General features: G+C 43.2%; 1 protein-coding gene across 1 annotated transcript in view; it reads right to left on the reverse strand.

The window, feature by feature from the left end:
- Positions 1-6,192, reverse strand: part of KLHL1 (kelch like family member 1) — a 357,641-nt gene that overhangs the window by 102,077 nt on the left and 249,372 nt on the right. The window lies entirely within an intron of this gene.

Here is a 6,192-nt window from a genome sequence, read left to right on the forward strand (position 1 = left end):
CACACACACACACACACACACACACACACACACATACACACTAGAGGTGTGATGCACGAAATTTGTTCATGGAGGGGGTCCCTCAGCCTGGCCTGAACCCTCTCCAATCCCAATCCAGGACCCCGCGGGAGATGTCCGACTGCCTGTTTAGGCCTGATCTCTCAGGGAACCTGCAGGGATAGGGCCTTAACTGGCAGTCAGACATCCCTCTCACAATCTGGTACCGCTGGCTCCTAACTGCTCGCCTGCCTGCCTGATAACCCCTAACCACTCTGCCTGCCTGCCTGATCACCCCTAACCACCTCTGCCTTGTGGCATGATGCCCCTAACTGCTCCCCTGCTGACCTGATTGTCCCTAACTGCTCCCCTGCCAGCTTGATTGCCCCTAAGTGTGCCCTTGCCAGCCTGATTGCCCCTAACCACCTCTGCCTGCCTGCCTGATCTCACCCCTAACTGCTTGCTCCCCTGCCAGCCTGATTGCTCCTTACTGCCTCTGCTTTGGCCCCACCACTGTAGCTTTGTCTGGAAGGAATTCGGATGTCCAGAAAACATCAGGTCGATCTAGCATATTACCCATTTATTATATATATATATATATATATATATATATATATATATATATATATTTATATATAGTGCTACTAACCAGATTCAGCAATTATAATCTAATTCTGGCTATTTACCCAAAGAAAATAAAAAACTACCTCAAAAAAAATATCTGCACCCCATGCTCATTGTAGCATTATTTACAGTAGCCAAGACATGGAAGCAACCTGTGTTCATCAATAGATTTCTATATATTATTATATAAATTATTCAGCTTCAAAAGAAAATGGAACTTTGTCATTTGCAACAACATGGTTGGACTTTGAGGTCATTATGCTAAGTGAAATAAATAAGACAGAAAAAGCAAATACCATATGTGGACTCTAAAAAAATCCTGAACTCATACATACAAAGAACAGATTGATGGTTGCCAGAGACAAGAGGTAAGGGTGGGTGGCCAAAACTGGTGAACATGGTCAAAGGCACAAACTTTCAGTTATAAATTAAATAAATAAGTCCTGGGGAAGCGATGTGCAGCAGGGTGAACATAGTTAATGGTGCTGTGTTATATATTTGAAATTTGAGAGTCCATCAAGACTCAGAGGGTAGTGTGTGGAACATAAGCATCTCCAATACATAATAATACAAGCATCGTCTTTCAGCAGTTACCACTCTAGGGAGAAGGAAGATTGGTTAAAGACCACCTCAGAGGGAAGAGACAGCCTTACAAATAACTTGGAACTTTCGATTTCCTGGATAGTCTTAGTTTTGAACCATATCATTTTTCTTAATTCTCTATATTTTCTTTTCTTTTTAAAAAAATATATTTTATTGATTTTTTACAGAGAGGAAGAGAGAGGGATAGAGAGTTAGAAACATTGATGAGAGAGAAACATTGATCAGCTGCCTCCTGCACACCCCCTACTGGGGATGTGCCTGCAACCAAGGTACGTGCCCTTGACCGGAATCGAACCTGGGACCCTTCAGTCCGCAGGCCGACGCTCTATCCACTGAGCCAAACCGGTTAGGGCAATTCTCTATATTTTCTGACTATTAAGTACTAGTGGCCTGGTGCACGAAATTCGTGCACATTAAAAGGGGATTAATCAGAGGAAATATTTTAATATTGCTATTTGCCCTTTATAATAGAAGTGCCAGAGATGAAAGAAAATTAATAAAATATGTATTAAAATCTTCCTTCTGTCAGAGTCTGGGACACGCTGTGGGACCCAGAATCAATTCCCCGCACAACTGCGGCACCTCAAAATCACGCGAGGCCCAGACCCAGCAGGCCCCACCCCCATTGGGCTAGATCCAGTCACGGCCGGCCCCACCCTTGTCAAGCCCTGCCAGGCGAGGGGCGCAGCCTCAGGTCCCCCATCAAGCCCCGTAGGGTGGGGGGCGCACCCTCAGGTCCCCTGGCCTTGTGCCAGGGCGGGGGGCATCGCCTGAGGTTCCCCATCAATTCCTGCCAGGTGGGGGGCATGGCCTGAGGTCCTCCAGCCTGGAGCAGGGGTGGGGGCATGGCCTGAGGTCCCCCAGCCTAGTGCCAGGGTGGGGGCCGGCTGGTTTCCCCTGAAGGGTGTCCTGGATCAGGGTGGGGGTCCCCACTGGGGTGCCTGGCCAGCCTGGGTGAGGGGATGATGGCTGTTTGCAGCTGGTCACACCCCCTTCAGGGTGGGGGTCCCCACTGGGGTTCCTGGCCAGGCTGGGTGAGGGGCTGAGGGCTGTTTTCAGGCTGGTGGGTGACTGAAGCTCCCAACCTGTCCTTTTTTTTCTTTTTTTTTTTTATTCTGGGCCAGCTTTAGCTCGGAGGCTTGGCTCCAGCTCTGAGGCCTCGGCTGCTGAAAGCAGGTATCTGGTTTGTTTGGGTTCTATAATCGAAACACTGTTTCAACTCCAGCTCTGAGATCCCGGCTTGCTGAAAGCAGGATTCTGAGGTTTTGTTTAGCTTCTATATTTGTAACATTGTTTCAAACTGCAAGCTCAGAGGCCAGCAGCGGCAGGCGGGGAACGTTAGCTTCCTCCGTCACTGAAGCAAGCAAGCCTCATGTTCGCTTCAAGCTGCCTGGCTTCCGGCCACCATCTTGGCTGGCAGTTAATTTGCATATCGCCCTGATTAGCCAATGGGAAGGGTAGCGGAGGTATGGCTAATTACCATGTTTCTCTTTTATTAGCTAGGAAGATAATTTATTCTGCCATCAATAAGAATAGAAGTTTAAAAACCAGACGATATAATTTACAAAAATTAAATGACTTCTCTCTTTGTAGAAATATGAGTTAAGATGAATATTTCTAACATTCAAGAGAGTGCATTTAATTAATTTATGTAATAGATATTTATTATGTTCATACTGCTTTAGAGGCACTGTCTGAGGAACAGAAACATCAATATAATTCCTTTTACAGACAAAGGTGTCATAATTTACTAATAAAAAGAGATGCATCTATAATAACATAACCAAAATGTTCTATTAGTAATGATAACTACTAATAGAAATATGGGCAAATTGCTATAGGAAACAGAAAGACATGCTTAGCCAAGTGTTTTGTGATAAATGAATACAACAGGGAATCTTTTTTATCCTGAATCAATAAGGATAAATGCCTGTTTACTAGGTATGGAGAAAAGTAAAGGATATTTCAAGAAGACCCTAGGTTGAGAAGGATAAAAGGACATCTAGTAAAATTCAAAGTAATGATATTTATCAAAACCCCAAAGGCAAGGGAAGTAAAGGCAAAAATAAATTAATGAGATTATATCAAACTAAAAAGTTTCTGTACAGCAAAAGAAACTGCCAACAAAACAAAACAACAGCAACCAACTAAATGGGATATTTGCAAATAACAGCTAGTGCAAGGGGTTAATATCAAAAATATATAAGAACTCAAACAAACTCATACAGCACCAAACAAACAAATTAAAAAATAGGAAGACGACCTAAACAGACACTTCTCCCAAAAAAACATACAGCCAACTAACAGATAAATGAAAAGATACTCAACTTCACTAGCTATTAGGAAAAGGCAAATCAAAACTACAATGAAATGCCACCTCACACCTGTTAGAATGGTTATTATCAACAAGACAAGTACTAAGTGTTAGAGATGTTATAGAGAAAAAGGAACCCTCACTCACTGCTAGTGGGAATGTAAACTGGGACAGCCACCAAGGAGAACAGTATGGAGGTTCCTAAAAAATTTTTAGAATGGAGTTACCAAATGACCTACTAACCCTTCTTCTGGGTATCTATCCAAAAAATGTATAAACATTTATTTGCAAAGATATATGCACTCCCAGGTTCATTGCAGCACTATTCATGGTGACTTAGACATATAAACAACTGATGTGTCCTTTACTAGATTAATTGGATAAAGAAGAGGCAGTACATATATACAATGTGATATTACTCAGCCATAAGAAAAGATGAAATGTTGCCATTTCTGACAACATTGATAAACCTTGAGAACATCATGCTAAGCAAAATAAGTCAGACAAAAAAGTTAAAAACCATATGATTTCACTAATATGTGGGATATTAAACTGAAAGCAACAAATGAACAAACAAGAAAAACAAACAAAAACTCATAGACACAGACATCAGTGTGGTGAAAACCAGAGGAAATGGGGGTGGGTATATAAAGTGTAAAGGGGGTCAAATTTATGGTGACAAAAGATGATTTGACTTTAGGTGGTGGGCACACAATGCAATATGCAGATCATGTGACATAAAAATTTACACTTGAAATGTAATTTTATTAACCAATGTCACCCCAACAAATTTAATAAAAAGAAATAAAGTATATAAAGTAAAATTAAAAAGAAAATACACCTTGCTTAGTGAGTCTATTCTTAAAACATTTCTCTCTATATATATCTCTTATCTCTATCTTTATCTTTCAATCTCCATTCATTTATCCATTCATCCATTCATCGAACCTTCCTCCTTATATATAAAGTCATATAATGTAACATTCTTACTGAGTCATCATTTTTTTTCTCTCATTCAAAACATCAGATCTACTGGACAATACTTGCAAACTGGCCTTCAAAATATATAAAGAATATATTTACTACTGCAACCCTAGGATAGGCTAGTATCATCATCACCTTGACTTTTAAATACCTCCTAACTACTATATCTGCTTCCAAACTTTCTCCTTAAGATAAATTAAAAAAATAAATAAACTACAAAAAAAGTGAAGAATGGATACAGGTGGAGAAAGATGTCACTAGAGTTAAGCCATTATTATGGACTTCACTTCAAAAAAATGATAATGCCTAATCTAAAGGCTATTTAAAACTTTCTGTACATTTACCAAAAAAAAAACTTGGTTGACATCCTAAATAATAAAAGACAAAAAGAGTAATTACCTATACCTCTGCTACACTTCCCACTGGCTAATCAGGGCGATATGCAAATTAACTGCCAACAAAGATGGCGGCCGGCAGCCATGCAGCTGAAGCAAGCAGGAGGCTTGCTTGCTCCAGTGATGGAGGAAGCCAAGGTTCCCCGCCTGCCGCAGCCCAGCTCTGAGCTCCGGAAGCAACAATGTTTCAATTATAGAAGCTAAACAAACCCCAGATACCTGCTTTCAGCCAGCCACGGCCTCAGAGCTGGGAGCACCAGTGACAGCAATAATGTTTCAATTATAGAAGGTAAATAAATCCCAGAATAAAAATAAAAATAAAAAAAGGAGAGGCTGGGAGCTTCAGTTGCAGGCCAGCCTGAAAACGGCCCTCAGCCCCTCACCCAGACTGGCCAGGAACCCCAGTTGGGACCCCCACCCTAAAGGGGGTGTGGCCAGCCTGAAAACAGCCATCAGCCCCTCATCCAGGCTGGCCAGGCACCCCAGTGGGGACCCCTACCCTGAAGGGGGTGTGACCAGCTTCAAACAGCCATCAGCCCCTCACCCAGGCTCTCCAGGCATCCAAGCAGAACCCCTACCCTGATCCGGGACACCCTTCAAGGCAAACCAGGCTGCCCCCACCCGTGCACCAGGCCTCTATCCTATATAATAAAAGGGTAATATGCAAACTGACCCTAACAGCAGAAAGACTGGGAATGACTGGTCACTATGACACACACTGACCACAGGGGGCAGACCCTCAATGCAGGAGTTGCCCTCTGGTGGTCAGTGTGCTCCCACATGGGGGAGCTCTGCTCAGCCACAAGCCAGGCTGATGGCTGCTAGTACAGTGGTGGTGGTGGGAGCCTCTCCTGTCTCCTCATCAGCGCTAAGGATGTCCGACTGCAGCTTAGGTCTGCTCCCCGCTGGCAAGTGACATCCCCCGAGGGCTGCTGGGCTGCCAGATGGATGTATGATTGCCATCTTAGGCCCAATCCCCCGGGGAGCAGGCCTAAGCCAGCAAGTGGTCATCCCCTGAGGGGTCCCAGACTGCGAGAGGGTACAGGCCGGGCTGAGGGACCCCCCCACCCCTGAGTGCACAAATTTTTGTGCACCGGGCCTCTAGTATGAAATAATAATATAATAGCTGTTTTATGCAAACAGAAGACACATAAGTCTGTTCCTAGACATGGATCATAACAAAATACTATTCTACTTCTACTTTCCTAAAAATAATGACCAAGCAGGTGAAATGGACATGTATCATTTAAATAGATCTTTGCACTCAGGTTATGC

The sequence above is a fragment of the Myotis lucifugus genome, unplaced genomic scaffold (genome assembly GCF_000147115.1).
Source record: "Myotis lucifugus unplaced genomic scaffold, Myoluc2.0 scaffold_242, whole genome shotgun sequence".
NCBI classification, from domain to species: Eukaryota; Metazoa; Chordata; class Mammalia; order Chiroptera; family Vespertilionidae; genus Myotis; species Myotis lucifugus.